At 38.0% G+C, this 17,603-nt stretch overlaps 1 protein-coding gene across 5 annotated transcripts in view; it reads left to right on the top strand.

Annotated features, from left to right (window-relative positions):
• LSAMP (limbic system associated membrane protein) overlaps positions 1-17,603 on the top strand; it is a 1,273,416-nt gene that overhangs the window by 790,333 nt on the left and 465,480 nt on the right. The window lies entirely within an intron of this gene.

The following is a 17,603-nucleotide window of genomic DNA, read 5'->3' as shown; positions in this document are numbered from 1 at the left end:
AGTCATGGTATTCTGAATTGCTTTAGGACTCCAGCTCAGGGAGAAAGGTAAGTCTATCCTTGTGCACCATCTCCCTGTTTTAAGCACTCTTAGATATGGAACTTAGCAGCTAATTGCCACGGAAATGATGCTGGAGCACCAGTTCAGAACCTCTACCCTTACCTGCATTTTTAAAAGGCTAAAAAGTGAAATCAGTGGTCATGAGTCTACCACATCAAGTCTAGCTTTGCCTTTAAATGTCGCTATTTAGCTAGAATATGTACATAATAATACATCGGAATTATTTCATTGCTTCTGTCCCTGTGTTATTGTTGCTGTTTAATGTTTAACCTGATGGGCGCTATGAGAAAAGAGCAAGGTAAAAACATCCAGATTAGAAGAATATTTGTGCTATATATATGGTCAATATATGTTTACTCAGAGCTGACTTTCCAGCTCCTAAAAAAAGCCCTAAGGGATATTTAATGATAAGTTGACAAGTAGCTGTGCCCATGCATTTAGAATTCATCTGCAAGATGGATCACCAGGTTTCCAGCTCTGTTAAGGAACATATTGATCTGGATAGATCCAACTCCTGGTTAATCCATCAGGCTTCCAGATAGCAATGTCAGACAGACGAGTCCTGAGTTCTTCAAACAGTACCTGAAATAAGCAGATGGTTAGCAACTTGTCAACAATGCCAATGCAAAATCTGTTTCTGTACAAATGAAGTTTCTGATGGGCTGCAGTGGCATGAGGCCATTATTATTTTCTGATATAACATACTGTGACAAATTTGGAGAAAGTGTTGCTCGATTCTTACTACACCTCTTGCTAGCAGGTCTGTAAATGTAAACAATTTAGGAGGAATTTACTTACCAGTTTAGTGACTTAGGCATAGCTGTAAATATGACTTCGAATTTAAGAACTATTAGAATCAGGAAAAATCATGAGATATGAGAAATGTGTAGCCTGCATAATTAAATTGTAAACCGCCCAGAGAGTGCTTGAAGCGCTATGGGGCGGTATATAAGCAGCACGCTTTTGCTTTTTTTATATATACTATGTTCTTGTTGCTTCAAACAAATACTTCTCTCCAAATAGGAACCACCATTTTTATTAGAACTAGAGATGGGTATGAATTAAAAAATGAATCACAAAATTCATTCAAAAATTGCTAATTTGTCAATTTGTCAATTTGTATTCATATGAATCAATGCCCCCGACGAATATGAATCAATGAAATTTTAGTGGTTTTTTATTTGTTGATTTGTTTGGCCATAAAACCACGTCCAAGCACCTAAAGACACCAAAATTGCTTGAAGCTTCCTCAACTTTCTTCTACAATTGCACCAAGATTGTTGAAGATGGGGTGTGGGATATCCAAATTATCCAGCCACAAAAAGTGCCCCCCAAGGAAGGTTTCCCAAAGGCACCTAGAGACACCAAAATCACAGAGAAGCTTCCCATAACTCTCCTCTAATGTGTCTCCAAGTTTGGTGAAGATTGAGTTTCCTCAAGCCAGCAGCTAAAAGGCACTTTGCTGGGGGGGCACTTTGTGGGAATATAACGTTGATGTCTGAAACCCATTCTTCAAACTCGCAGGAACTGTAGAGGAGAGTTTTTTCTAGGTGCTTGTGAAGGCATTGTATAGGCTTTTAAAGTACAAAAATGAACTGATAAATCAATTCATTGATTCTTCAGAAAAAATCGTAAATTTTGATTTGTGATTTAGCAACCTTGATCAATCACAAATTTAAAAAATCACAATTTTTCTGATTTGTGGCCATATCTTACTAGGACTTCTTGTGCCATTTGCAGAAACTAGAATTCCATCACAGTTTAAATTATTAAGAATGCATTGGCTAGATATTTGTTTCCAATGCAGCCTTTATGACTGAAATCTTGTTGTGTGTAGTTCTGTGTATGAAACAAGAATGATATGATCTGCACTGGAAGATCACTGCTGACTTGTTAATTCCAGGGTACACACAACTGATGATGTCTCTCCTGTTGCACATGTGGAGCTGCACAGCAGGATACCAGTTATTGTTTTGCCAGACATAACAAAGAGGTGACATATCATGGTTTTCAGCTGTACAGAGGGCAATGATGACAATACTCTTTCTTCCAATAATAAGGAAAATAAGGGAAAAAAATTGTTTGAATCCTGACTCACTCGTGGAAACTCACTGGGACTGAGGAACTGGTAAAACCACTCCTTAAATATATCACTCATTTAAAAAGCCATATCTGGGTCACTGTAAGTTGGTTCCAACTTGAAGGCACACAGTAATAACAAAGTTTCTAGAGGGTGCATGTACAGTAATTACTTTACATACTGGTTATTTGCAGTACCCAGACAAATGATAGCGTAGATGTTATCACCCTCCTTTTCTACCATATTTTAATCAGGTGCAGAATCAAATGTGTGATAGCATTCTTTTCAGTATTTGTCAGAATTTGACAGATTACAAGCTTGTCTAGTGACTATTAGCCCACTGTGGTTGTGTTTCTACTGGTTATTGGTTTTCTCCATATTCATCCTTCATCTTCTTACCAGCTTCTTCTAGATGAAGCTATATTACAACTGCTATTCTTTAAAACAGACTGCCAAATACATACACTCAGATGTGTGTTTTCAGAGGAAAAAGGGAATGAAAGTGCCTTGCAAAACAAAAAATCTAGAGCAGGGTATGATAAGAGTAATGGCAATAGACCTTTGTCCTATGAGAGTAATATAAACTGGTAAAGAACTGATGTATTCTGGCAGATCAGTTCACCCCACTGTGGTGCACTAGTCTAAGCATGAGAGAAAGTGGTAGGCAATAAAATGATCTTCACCTCACTTAATGCCTTGTGCTCCATCAGCATCAGTGAAGCTGAAAAGGTGCAGAGAGGGCAACAAATGGGATGTAAGATGCTGAGAGTCCTCAGAAAAGAGAACATGCTAAAAATAACATCCAATCCTTGATAGCCTGTGAAGGGGGAGGAGGAAGAAAGGCCATTAAGAAGGGATTTAATTGAGTGTAAAATCCTAAATGGTATAGTTAATGCCAGGGCATGTTACTACTCATGGGCCGGCTCAAAGGACAGGACAGGTTCACAATAAGAAAGCAAGAAAAGAAAGGAGTTCAGCATCGTTTAGCTGCCAGAGCCTATTGGCATGTGCCTGGGACAACTAGTCAAAAGGAAAGAAACTCCACCAAACAAGCAAAAGGGCATTCAGGGGTAAGATACAGTTCTACTGGGTGCAGGTTTTGTCAAGGTTTGAAATTAATCATCAGACCCAGACTGGAGAACTTTATCTATCAGAATGCTCAGAAAGGTAGTATAGAAGGAGGTTCACAATAGTGTGACTCTCATCAGACCTACTTCACACACAGAGAGACACACACCATCTATCTCTATTTGTATCTTAAAGATTATTTAGACTCTGTATCAGTTGAGATAAATGCTGCACCAGAAGTAGGCATGCTAATATCCAGGAAATCATGGCAAATTCGTCCTTCATGGCTGAGTCCATAGCAGATTTCTTTATAATTCAAAACATGCTTTGTTTTGTATTTTGTTTTGTTTTTTGTTTTTTAGATTTAGGTGCTACACAAACATGTGGCAAATGGGTATCTCAAATAAGGTGTGAGATAGTGCTCAGTTTTGCTAAATACTGTCAAGCAACTGTTCTTAACTATGAAAGAGCATAAAGAAAGAACTTCCGATAACCTGATAAATGGTACCAATAGAACAGTGGTAGCCCATATGCTTCGTATGCATAAGTTCCCAGGTTCAGTCCTTGGCATTTCCAGAAGCATTCCAGTCTGAAACTATGAGTGGGCTACTTCCTGTCCATATCGATGATCATATTCTGACGAATATAAGGGAGTGTCTTATGGTCCACACTGATGTTAACATCTGTGTTGTCAACCTGTGCAATCATGAGTCAGCTGTAAGTTGTATACAGGAATCATTTGACATCCTCATATGTTATTTCCAAAGTGTAGAGAGCATGAGGATGACCCATATTTTCAAGGTCTAAAGGACTTATTTAACCTCTTGTTTCCTGCTGCTTCAGGGATCCAGCAACAAATGTAACCTGCAAGCCACCTAAGATGTAATGAAACCTAGCTATTGTGACAAACTATATAATTTAAAATAAATTCCCAAGTCAGGAAAAAGATAATACTGAGAACTGAAAGAGAAGTGAGGAAGTTTAGATACTGTGATGTCATGCGCTTCTCTCCATCTAGATAATGTTATGTGCTTTTTAGATCTACTAACTGCAGTAGTCACATTCCCAATTTAAAGACTGAAATCCTAAGAATTGTCAGTTGAATGTTAATCCCATTGAAATAAGTTGGATTTACTTCCAGGTAAACATGGGCAGTTAGGACTGAATTGGAGGCTGCCAATTCTTGGCTTTGTGGCCCTACAAGCGTCAGGAACTTGTCACGTAGATGAAATGTATTTAGTAAACTTGTTGTTGTTTAGTTATTAAGTCATGTCCGACTCTCCATGACCCCATGGACCAGAGCATGTCAGGCCTTCCTGCCTTCCATTGCCTCACGGAGTTTGGTCAAATTCACTGTCCAACCCTCTCGTCCCCTTCTCCTTTTGCCTTCACATTTTCCCAACATAAGGGTCTTTTCCTGGGAGTCTTCTCTTCTCATGAGAGGGCCAAAGTAATTGAGCCTCAGTTTCAGGATCTGTGCTTCCAGTGAGCACTCAGAGTTGATTTCCTTCAGAATGGATAGGTTTGTTTGCCTTGCAGTCCAGGGGACTCTCAAGAGTCTCCTCCAGCACCACAATTCAAAAGCATCAATTCTTCGACGGTCAGCCTTCTTTATGATCCAGCTCTCACTTCCATACATCACTACTGGAAAAACCATAGATTTGACTATGCGGACCTTTGTCAGCAAGGTGATGTCTCTGCTTTTTAAGATGCTGTCATCACTTTCTAAGCACACACAGAACAGAGATTGGTTGTACTTTTGTGCCTCTCCATGCTTTCCATTGCCCTATGAAGCTGAATTTCTGATTGTCTGCTTTCTTAGAAATGTGTATAACAGAAAGCCAAGGCTTGCATCCTTTAAAGAACAATACCTTAAAGATGATCTGATCTGAAGGGAGAAGCAGAGCAAGAGTGTTGATTAATCCTCCCACTGCTACTACTTTTCTGCTGCAGGTCCAAACACAGATCTCAAAATGCTTTAGGAGATGGGACACCTTCTGGTGCTAGCAGCTGCAGCAGAAACAATGCAGGCAAAGAAAGGACTGACATGTTCACCACAAGTTGCCCCCTTCAAAATATGTTACATGGCTGTCAAAGAGTATTGTTGCCTGCTTATGTGTAATATGCAGTCCCATCTGTAATTTAAACTGAGAAAAGGTCTGAAATACGTACGTATTTAGGATGCAGTGATGGAAACAAACATGTTCACTCACTCTATTGTTGGTATATTATTCAGTATTTTTTCCGCTTGGTGTAGCTATTTCAGTTCTATCCTGTTAATATACACAGCACTCTCAATCAGGATAACAGAATGTAAATGAATTAATCTGGATGATGCCTGTCCCTAATCTTACCCAGAATTTACGTCTATTTAAAGCTGTTTTACAAGATCAGGTTCAATCATACTCTTCATTGCACCCCTTTGGGGTATCTCTCAAACATAAGACTTCCACAGGCACTGGTCAAGAATGATATGAGTGGAAAATGAGGACAGTTAGTTTATATATAGAAAGAAATCCACATCCATATCTGGGATGTGCCATTTTTTTCATCTTTCTAACATTCTGAATTCCTTATTACAACTACAGTGGTACCTCGACTTGAGAACGTCCCTGCATAAGAACGATTCAAGTTAAGAATGGCTCCGTTTGATTTGAGAACAGAGCTTCGATCTAAGAAAGAAAGAAAGAAAGAAAGAAAGAAAGAAAGAAAGAAAGAAAGAAAACCTTTCCTGCCCTTTTTTTTAACCTAAGTTCACCTTAAGTCAAAAGAAGAAAAAATAATTTAAAAATTGCTCCCTAGTGGTAGATACGGATTAACCGGCTTTGCATTAGTTCCAATGGGAACTAATGCTTTGACTTAAGAACAGCGCCTAGACTTAAGAACAAAAAACAGCAGATATACTGTAGATTAAATGGTTTTCAATGCATTCCTATGGGAAATGGTGTTTCAATTTAAGAATGCAGTCCCAATACGGATTAAGTTCTTAAGTCGAGGTACCACTGTATATCCTCTCTTGGCTGCTGGCATATTGAAGGTGAGGCCCCCTAAAACAGTTAAAATTGTCTTAATGTAGACAGATATTACTAGGTAGCAGAGGATGGCAGCTGATCCATTGCAGGTTGTTGTTACTATTTTTGGTAGTGGTGGTGATGGATGTTAACTGGAGAGAGCTTGTAGCAGGATAAAACATAATAACACAGATACATGCTTCAGGACCAGCAGTATCTCCAGAACCAAGATAAGCTGCGGTTACCAGAGATATACTGAGCTCTGTATTGTTGCCCTCTGTGCAAGGACACTATTCCTTGGTGAATAGTAATTCCATAAAGGGCTCACATTCCTGCTTGCAGACTAATCTTCCTTAAGTCCTTGCTGGTGGGTCAGGATTGACATGTCTCTTAATTTTGTTTTCTCTCACTTTTTTTAAATCCACCTGAAGCTTTCTTGATCATGTTTATGAAGAAACTTACAAACATTGGTAAAATCTCATCAAAAATGAACGAAAGGAAATTCACAAATGTCTGCACTGGCCATCTCTTCTCAGCTTGGAGAAGACCACATTGTTAAAGCAGTAATCAGTAATGGATGGTGCCCATTGAGGTTGATGAGCAGATGGGATAACAAACAAAGGAATGGCTGCCCAAGGGTCAGCAGAGCCAAAAGTAGAAATGAGTTTTGATACTGATCTCTCTCCCTCCCTCTCTCTCTCCCCCTCCCTCTCTCTCACACACGTTCAGTCAGATGCTCCCTCATCCTACACCTCAGATGAGAAGCAGAAAAATCCTCCTTGTCCCTTACAAAAGTAGAAATGTTGCTACCTGCTTCTGCCTCCCCTTGTCTGGTTTCAAAGGCAGTTGACTTAATCACTTATATCCACTGCCTAATTTTTTTTTCCTAATCCACCTCAGGTTGGGAATGAAGCTGAAAGTTTAGCAGCGGAGAAATACCGACGGGACCTTGAATCTAATGAGGCAAGCAGAAGTGAGCTGGCCAAGGATAGCCTCAGGTTCTGGTGCCCCATTTCCTCTGGATCAGCCTCCACTATGTTAAAAATGAAGAATGTGCTCCCCCAAAAGAGGCAACAACCTGAAATCAGTGGCAAAACCACATGTAGCATTTAGCAACTAAGCAAACAAAGCTCTCTAGCTCTCTTATCAATTTTCTTTACTTACTTTCCTCATTATTTAAAAAAATTAAGTTCTTTCTCTTACATTTTTGAAGAAAATTGTGAATTTGAAAAATTTTGTCTTCTGCATAGTACTAGAATACTCCCACTAGCTGATACACTGGCATCTGACCCAATTTGTCTTATTTTTCTTGAGTTGCCAAACTATTTCCCTTTGAACACAACATCTCTGTCCCTCCTAAGCTCCAAAAATCTGATTTGGCATTCTTACTGCTCTTGTTCTCAAGAGAGTTGCTCACTCTTCAGAGTCAGTCAGCAGATTATTTTACTGATTTACCTGAACAGTGCAAAAACTTTTTTAAACTATGCTTTGCCCACATGCAATGCACTGAATTACAAGACAATAAATGCAGTTAATGAATAAATACACTCCTGGTTCTGGGGACCATTCCATATGCTTTATTTGACCTTTGCAGCAAGATAAGGTAATGATAACTCTGTGTTTTGAGGGATCTACCCTTATTCTGGTGATTTAAAGACTGGAGTGTGCTTAAAGACCTAGGTTGTAGTCCAGCAACTTTCATTTCTGCCCTTTAAACTAACCTCTTTTTGACTTAGGAATATATTGACAAATGAAGCTGATTGGTAAACAATCATTGGTAAACAACAAATATTCATTGTTGATCCCTTTCTCCAAGGAATTGTCCCAGTAAGCAAATAAATTAAGAATCTGGTTGGCCTGATTTAGGTCTTGAATATATGCCCACCAGCCTTCTAGATTAACTTTAAAAAAAAATAATTGTTGCTGTTATTATTACTATTATTTTATCTAAAAGCATGGTAAACAAAAGGCATACAGTAGCACCACCACCCATATACATATGCACACTTCTTATTCCTCTTTCAGGAATCAGAGACTAGTTTTTCTAATTTTAGCTGGGATTGCTCTGAACTAAACTTTCAAATTCAAAGTCTAGAGTCAGGAGGGATTACGACCACCTCTGCTTTTGGTTTTTAATAAATAGCGAACACTTGCTTCTGAGCAGTAGCATCAAAAAAGAAATTAAACCTGAAGAGATCCAGCTGACCTTTACAAAGTGTGGATCCAGAGGGAGGCAGTAAGAACAGCATGCTTTCACATCCAGGCTGTTGTGCATGCTGTAGTTTTTGCTAATAGTTTCTATTAAATACATTATATAAACCTTACATATGAAAGTGTTCAAATGAAGTTGTATAATTATTGTTAAAATACATTGTACATCTGCACTGCAGCATGTTCTCCACAGAGGTTGTGTCAGAGATGTAGGATAAGCCAAGGTAGACTGTTGTGCTAGAGACCTGAGCTGTATATAACCACATATGTGGTAGTTATAAGAATCAAAGCAAAGTGCACCGTTTCAAAATACTGAAAGCATAGTCTCAGCCATAATATAGACCCCCAATAAATAAATAAATAAAAATCCATAAGATTTGTGAGTCATTACGTTTTTGCAATGTGTTATTTTTTTAACCAGTTTCATTTGTAACAATGAAGACAATAAACTTGCTTTAGAATAAAACAAACAGACAAGCAGAGTATTTAGGGCAGTCTAGAAGTCATACATCATTAGAGCCCAACCTTAGTGCTTGCTGTTTTGTGAACACTTCAGTATGGGAGGAGAGTTGTTTAAGTTGTTTTTTCTCCATTGTGTTTGTTTGCTAGTGTAATATTTTGGCCCCAGTGCCAAAGATAGGGCAACTCAAATCATCATTATAATCATTATCATCATCATCTTAGAACTGCAGAGCTGGAAGTAACCCTGATGCTGAGATAAAATTTTATTAGATAATTTATGACAATTAATTTGTATTGCTATAACATAGGAGTTGTTGCCAAGCAAACATATATCGTTACAAGTTCTCTTTTCGGTACTTCATTTTAATTACCATGGACAGTCACTGGTACGTGTACACTCTGAAAGGATCCCATACATGTAAGGACACAACAATATATTCATACAAGCATCTGAATTTTGCAGCCTCCTATTCTGTGTATATTGAACTAGTGACCTCCAAAAGGTCCTGTCATCATTCAGGATATGTAAACTCAAGGTAATCACTTGTTGTATTGTGTCAAATCATCTCATATTCAGTTGTCTTTTCCTGTCACCTTGAATTGACCAATCATCCATTGCTTTTTTCTTGATTCTCCCTCTACCAATAGCAGAATAGTTTTTAAAAAATAGTCTAGTGGTGGAGTCAGTGGGCCCTAGGAGGACCCAGCATGAATGCTTGCTTGGAAAATGCAGGATGTTAAAGTCCTTATATCTGTGCCATTCTATACTCTGTATCATTCACTAGTGTCATATGTTATTTTCTATGTCTTTTTTCCCCTTTTCTCTCTCTCTTCCTTTGTTTCCCTTTTTCCAACTGAGCAGCAAACAAAAGATGGAAGATGGGTGCAAACTAAGATGGAAGATGGGTGGGGAAGTTCTGAGGCCATGCCTGCTCCTTTCTAGATCTTCCTCTCCATCCTCAGTAGGGAAGGCTTGCCATATTCTAATTGGCCCCACCACAGGAGTGCATCCTGATTTTTTTAAAAAAATACTGTAACTTCACCATTGCAATGCATGCTGTTAGGGATCTACTGGATTTTATTGATCTGTTTCACTCTGATAAACTGGATATGTTAGTCAGATGTATGCACACATACTTTTTTAAGCATACTATCAATCTATAATTCAAAAAGAGGCAAAATTTAGGTTAAGCAAATACATTTCTGAAAGTTTGCACAATTTGATTTATAGTGGCATTTTGGGAGTTGCAGCAATGCATTGTTTCATGTTTGACAGAAGTGGTGTTGTCTCCATCTCTGTACGGCTAGCTTCATGGGGAACCAAGGCAATAGCTGAACACACTGACCATATGGAGCACTGGAGACATTATTATTTAGAGTTTGCTTGTACTGATTTACTCAGATTAATCATATCCGGCATTCAGATCTTTCCAACATTGCTCATGATGCCTCCTTGCCCATTTGCTTTTCACATTTATTGATGAAACTGCACAGAGAGGGAGAAAAGAAATAAGAATATGGGTAATAAAATTAAGCATGCATTGTAGATCTTGGCACAAATAAGAGAACAGGTTTCATAATGTTAAAACACGTACGTTCTTTTTTATTAAAAATATTTATTTTCTCCTAGAACATCCAAGAAACAATATATTTCTTTGACTTTTAGAGAACAACAACAGGGAGACCCAGTATGTGCAGCCAATATCACAGTTATAAATTCAGCAGTGGAGAGCAAACAGAAAGTATTAGCTTAGTGAACAAAATGCTTTGCTTAGGCTGCAGAGATAGGCAGTGAGTTCAAGTCCCAATGGGGATTCTGTTTTTATTAGAAATACTTCATATATTTTATTCAGCATGTCAAATGGATCACCACACTTTCAGTATGTAATTATCTTTATCATCCAAAAAATGCATAGCCTTTATTGAAAAGAGTTAAATAACTCACTTTGTTCAAGGCACATAATTAAATAAAAGAATCCTGTCAAGAACTGAGTGCCCTATGCTTCCGGTTTGGGATGCTTAAAGAATATAGTCATTGCAATCTTTTATACAGAGTGACCTGATCTATATAAATGACGTGGCATGTCCCAGATGAAGGTAGAAACTGGAAAGCAGATATCTTTGCTTCTCTGGATGTTACAGTGTGTTTCTCAGCTCAAAACAAAAACAAACACTATATTAAAATATGTAGAAGTGGATAGTTGGAGATAAATTGCATTTAGAAAAGTATGTTTTGAAAGACAGTGGTCAACTCCCAATTGACTGGACCAACTAAAGTAGACACGTTAAACTACATGGAACTTGCAAATCAACATTTGTGTAAGTTCCATTGACTTAATGAGTCTATTGTATTTCAGATTAACAATTGACAGAACTATGTATTTTTAAACAAAACAAAAGTGTCAAAACATACTGATTTATGCCAACCAGAAGAAAACAGTTTTGCAATTCCCCCCAAAGATTCCCATCAGTGCATGATTAGCATTACTAAGAAGGTTCTCTGAAGCTGCAGTCCTGAGCACACCAGTGAGCAAGCCCCATTAATTCCAGTGAGCTGTACTTAAATAAGTGTCACAAAAGAGAAGGCAAGATCTATGGCTTGTTGTGTGTCAAAGCCATCACTGCAACTCACAAAGTCGTATAACCGAGCTTCTGAAGAACCAAATTATTCTTATTTTTGATGGCAAGATAATGGGTCATCTAGGAAGTTAAGAACGAAAACTGTTCTTTTGTTTAGATGTTCGGTGTAATTCTGTTTATGTCTAATATTTATGAGGCACAGGAGTTATCTACAATTGCCTTTTGAAACATTTGAGGATCTCTATGTGATTTTTTTTTCTTCTTTTCAAAGATGGATAACTGGAGTAACACCTCTGTAATGACTGGATTCATCAAGTAATTAAGAGCAGAATTTGGTGTTTATGCTCCATTTTAGAATTCTGATTTGGTTCTATAATTTTCAGTTTCTTTTGTGATGACAGTACAATGGGAGAATCCTCCTGTGACTAATTAAACACCTGTAATTTCTCCTAGCTAGGAAGCAAAAAATGTATATCTAATGGGTAAAGCAAGTGTGCCCCAGTTGGTAAATGCAATAAATTCACATTCTTTTGGCAACCATTATCTTTTGCTGCAGTTTCAACTAATTTGTTTCCATCTGTGAGGTGATAAATTAATTTCTGCCAATTTTCTGCAACTAAGGTAGAAGTAAAGAAACTGTGAAATGGATATGTTTCGTGTCAGTCCTAGGCGTTTGCAGATTCAGAGGGGTTCTATGGAATTAGAAAACAACCCAAAATGTTAAAACTTCCACTGTTGTTTACATCCTTAAGAATGCCATAAGTTAATCTCATGATTACAGAATGTTTCTCAGGCAACTGCTGTTCCATTGCTGGGGTCTACAGCTAAACTGCTTAGTAGAGTGAATCTTTTATCAGTATTACTCTTGATTCACTCATTTGTTTGAATTCAGCAGTTGTCTGGAATCACCCCTTTTGACTAGTGGTAAAGACCTTGACTAATTGCCTACCTTGAGCAGAACAGTCCTGAACAAGGAATACAGTATCCTTGCTTATTTGTGAGGTATTTTCTTGCTTTATTGAGGTTCCAGAAAACTTCTGCAATGCCCTCAAAACTTGCAGGTTCCCTCATTGCTTGTTACACAAAGAATGAGTACTTGCACTTTCTCATCCTCTGTGTAAAATGCCGCCTTAACATATGAGGCCACCCTGTTGTGAAAATGGGCAGACACTGCAAGAATTTTTGCTCCTACATGAGAGCAAAAAATAGCAGCACCTTTTTTCTTCCCAATCAGCCACACCGTTTGCACAAAAAATAATAAAAATAATCATGTGCTGCCAAGTCAATCCTGACTTTTGGCAACCCTTTTCAGCGTTTTCTAGGTAGAAAAAACACAAAATACCAGCTTATCTCTGCAAAATACAAGATTTTCATCAGAAAAACACTGCCATGATTTTTTCATAAAATAATACCAAAATGGGAGAAAAATATACAAAAAGTTTTGTACTTTTGTCAAGCAGGGAGATAACTTTTGAGGAGTTTATTTCTTGACCATGAGAATGAAATAAATTAAAATTTATTTACATTTCTATACTAAAGAACTGGAAGATTACAAAAAAATTAAAATACCTTGCACATATGCAGATGTGAGAAAAAAAGTTTATCCAGAGGATTATGAGGTAACCACTAACCTAAATAATGTCATAAAAGAAGTGACAGTAAGACTGGGAGAAAACGGAGATGAGCACCGCCGCCTAGATTCGGACACAACTGGACAAATTGTCAAGGGGAACCTTTACCTTTACTTTTACCTAATGCACTGGTCACAACAGCCTCCGCCCCCCCCCCCAAAAAATAACCTGCTAAAATCTCCTTTTTATACCAGGAGAGGAGAGGCAACAATGAAGAGTGTGTAATGTTCACCATTCTTAATGGTCATGACACACCTGTAATTTGAATAAAGTAATTTGGATTTCACATTTTCAAATATCACCAGGGAAGGAAAGAATATTGACTCTTTAGAAGGTAAGAACGGAATTCATAAATAATTTGTTATACACTGAAGACAAGTAGTGTAAAAATTTACCGAACAGAAATGCGGTCTACTGGGTACAGGGTAAAGCCAAGTACTACAGCTGTGGAGGAAAGTGGTTAAGAAGGATCTAGCTTTTGATGAATATAAAGGAACATAAGATAGCAGGAGCAAGTAAGGATTAGTTGATATATCAGAAGTCAGTTTAGAAAGGGAAAAGGAGGAAAGACTTGGTAGAACGGTGCATTACCCACTAATGCAGCAGAATAAAATTAGGTCTTTGTGTACTTAATCTAATGTAGCTTTTGTAGTGGTTCTGAAATCTTTAGCCTTCTCATCCTGCAGCACTCTGCAGGGCAGAAAATATACCCTGAGGTGTTTCCCACACCTCTGGAGTACATTTTAAGGTTTTAAGGGCTCAGGGGCAGCAGCCAGCTACCACTTTCGCATGTAGACACTACTTTGCCAGCATTGCTATGAGCAGAACATTAGAGCTGATTAATTAATCAGGTATTTTAATCAGGCATTTAATCAGGTATTTTAATTATTTGCATAAGAGATTAAATTATTAAAAATACATCACTATCTAAATTTACAATAGAAGAGTATTTACAATACAATAACATAATATCCACATTTACATACATATGAATATAACATGGAGATACTAGACTAATATGTAAAACCAAGCACTGTATGAGGGAAGTTAATCCCAGGTAGCCAGCTCAAGGTTGACTCAGCCTTCCATCCTTCTGAGGTCGGTAAAATGAGTACCCAGCTTGCTGGGGGGGGGGCAATGTGTAGCCTGTATAATTAAATTGTAAACCGCCCGGAGAGTGCTTGTAGCGCTATGGGGCGGTATATAAGTCCAATAAATAAATAAATAAATAAATAAATAAATAAATAAATAAATAAATAAATAAATAAATATTATGGCATTGATGTTTGTGGATAGTGACAATTATCCAAAACACAAGGGACTTAAAATGTGGGAGGGAATAAGATTCCAGGAAAGATTTTCTAACAATCAAATATTGGCATTGGATGAATGAAGCTATAGTTTCCTAGCCTTCTTCTACAGGCATGTTTTAAATGAACCTGTACCAGTTATGCTTCTGGGGAGAGTCTAGCTCTGGATGCCTTCCAGAAGGGTAACCATGTTAGTCTGCTCCACCAAACAACGAAGTATCTTGCAGAACCATAAAGACTAACAAATTTATTATGCCATAAGCCTTTGAAGACTAAAGTTCCTTTTATCAGATGTACAGCATATTATTCTCAATTGGCAGGTATACATGTACCCAGGTGCAGACAGAACAATATTGTAAACTGAAGTCAAATGGCAAATGAAACACATTCTACAGGCTCCAAAATTCAATTACAGCTTAAATGTTTGTAAAGTATGCACAGTGACCATGCACAACAACAGTAATTGGTGCTAATAACACAATCATCCTAGCATTGCTAAGTTAATTAACACCTGAAGGGGCTCAAGAAACCATTGTCCTCATTTCTGTCCAAATGAATATAATCAAACTTGGATATTATTTCCAATTGAGATGTTTTCATGCTAGAGCCTCCTTTTGAAATTCTTCTGGAGGAAACAACAGCTTTACAAGTGTGCCCCACAATCTAGGGAGACTAAACTGTCCCCCATGGATTTCTATGTGTTGCCACTGCTGACAAATCACAGCTTATACCCTATCTGGAGAGGAGCAAGTGAAATTGTCCATGATGTTGTTACATCCTATGTTACTGTTGCCAGGGTAAATATGGAGGAATAGTCATTGGGTGTAGTTCCTGTCTTTGTGCTTCTGTTCTATGGCTTGGTATTGTTGTGGAGTAGCTGTTTTAGACTAGAGATCTGTCTCAAAAAGAGAACTGGCTTGGTGCCCTGGAGGATCAAACACAGAAGCAACATTGTCCAAGTTGCACCACACTACATAGGAGCAGTTTTAGCTGAAAGGTTTAGGAAGAGACTGGAAAGACCAAACTTTTTTTTTACAACTTCCAGAATCCCAAAGCCAACATGCTCACAGGAAGCACATCTGTGGCTGCAGTTTGGCTATCAAATTTTGTGAGTTGTAGTCTTAATCTCTTCCAACAAAAGAGAGTCTCTCACTCCTATTCTGCATTTGTGCAGACATTCAGTGAATGTGTAATGGAGAGGGAAATGGGATCTTATTTCCCTCTATAGCCCTGTATCCTGACCTCGATCTTTAATTTAGAAATCTTAACAGATACAGTTCCTCCATGCAACTCACAATAATCCAGAAACAATCAAGGCACAAGTCACAGATATTTTAATGACCCTCTACATTTGAATTATGGGAAGAACCAATTGCATCCTAAGATAGGGTTATGGTACTTTGTTATGAAAAACAAAGATACAGTATTTCAAGAATTTTAGTGATGACACAGCTGCAAGCTGGTATGCTTTCCTTCAATTTGTTGAATGTGTTCCATCTAAGTGTGTCTGAATGCCACAGTAAGTGGCATGCAATCCTTGACCTGATGCTCATGCTGCCTTATTGCACTGGTGTTTGTGGCTAAGTCCTTCAGGCAATCACTTAATTACTTCTACAGTATGCCTCAGTTTAGCATCCTGTACAACGTTAATTCTGAATAAATCTTTTTCATGGATATAATGATAAGAGAAGACACTCTGATCTTTTTCACTTCTGCCACTGAAATGAGTTTGGAAGTGAAGCCAAGGTGTACCCTGGTTCTGACGGAAAGGAGACCAAGAACAATAGGCTGGTCAGGGACTACAGAAAGAGAGACCAGGAAGTGTTGAAGGAGGACAGTCCCTGAGAATCATAATGGTTGTATGGTTGTACCTGGCCTTCAAAGTTCATCTCTGTTCCCGTAGTTGAAATAAATGTTTGGCTCTGGTGTCACACCATCATTTCCAGTAAAGCAGGTTGGGCTGGGCCTTGAAACAGAAGTCTAGGGCCCTATAACCTAGTCCCATTTCCATGGTAACCATGACTCTATTTGGGATTGGGGCAGCCAGGTTGATATTTGTATAGTAACAAACACTTATAAAGTATATCTACATTAAATTATCCTACAAGGCAATGATTTTTGTTCCCATATAGGGTTTAACATTAGGACAGCATTATGTTCCTTAGTCATGATGATGGTGTGAGTTAGGTAAATCTAAAAGGTAAAACTATAAATACTCAGAGTGGTCTCTTTTGTTTTATTTTATTTTATTTTTATGTGAGGGGAAATAGCCTTATGGCAGCATTTTGTTATTTTTTGTTTGTTTTAATATACCAGAAAAAAGAAGTAGCTGTAAAACATGGGATGGTTGGAGATAATGTTAATAGTTGCCAGCCATTAATCTCATGTACCAGCATGAGATATTTTAGTCCCTTCTATTTTGTTGTGTAACCCACAGAGAACTAAACCAACACAGTAGGCATTTTACAGCATTGTCACTTGAAGATTTGTAAGCAGTGCCCCAAGCTTAATCCACCTGTTCTTAAATTTTAAAAAAGGACTAAAAATTGCCTCAAGAATTTGAATGCATTTCTCTACTTTTTAAAAACAATTCTTTTTTATTAATCAGTGATGCTGAAAAGCAGGAGTTACAAATTCCAGTTGTCACAGGTTGCTTTGAGGAGGGGGAGCACTGGAATTCTTGATGGTCTCTGAAAAGTCAAGGCAGGTACATTAAACTTTAATGATAATTCTAACCCTAACCCTAGCTCCATCATTAACCCTTAATGCAAGGGGCTTTTCATGCAGTAAGAAAATACTCCTATAACTCACTCAGTGAAAGTTTTCTTATCCTGATATACAAAATTTAAATCCAGGAGCTAAAATGCTGTACCACTCATTGTTTCAGGCAATAAACCTCTAGGCATGCAGGGATTTCTCACTATGACGTAACAGCTGTTGGATGCTAGACTTGATTTTCAACACGGCAGCTGAAATGCAGTAATGTCCTTGCTGTTATTGTGCTCCTGTCTTTCTTTAGCCAAAAGTAAAAGAAGCTGAAAGCCATCCCTGCTCATAAAACAGAGTTTCTGCTGTGTCTTCATTTCTCTCCAGATAGATCAATCCACTCTGTCCTGACCAATTTGCTCTGCTGTCGGATCACTGCTGCCCATGTCCTTGTTGCTGCTTTGCTGGATTAAAAATTAAACTG

The sequence above is a fragment of the Pogona vitticeps genome, chromosome 3, assembly GCF_051106095.1.
Source record: "Pogona vitticeps strain Pit_001003342236 chromosome 3, PviZW2.1, whole genome shotgun sequence".
Classification (NCBI taxonomy): Eukaryota; Metazoa; Chordata; class Lepidosauria; order Squamata; family Agamidae; genus Pogona; species Pogona vitticeps.
This window is presented reverse-complemented; position numbering and strand designations above follow the sequence as displayed.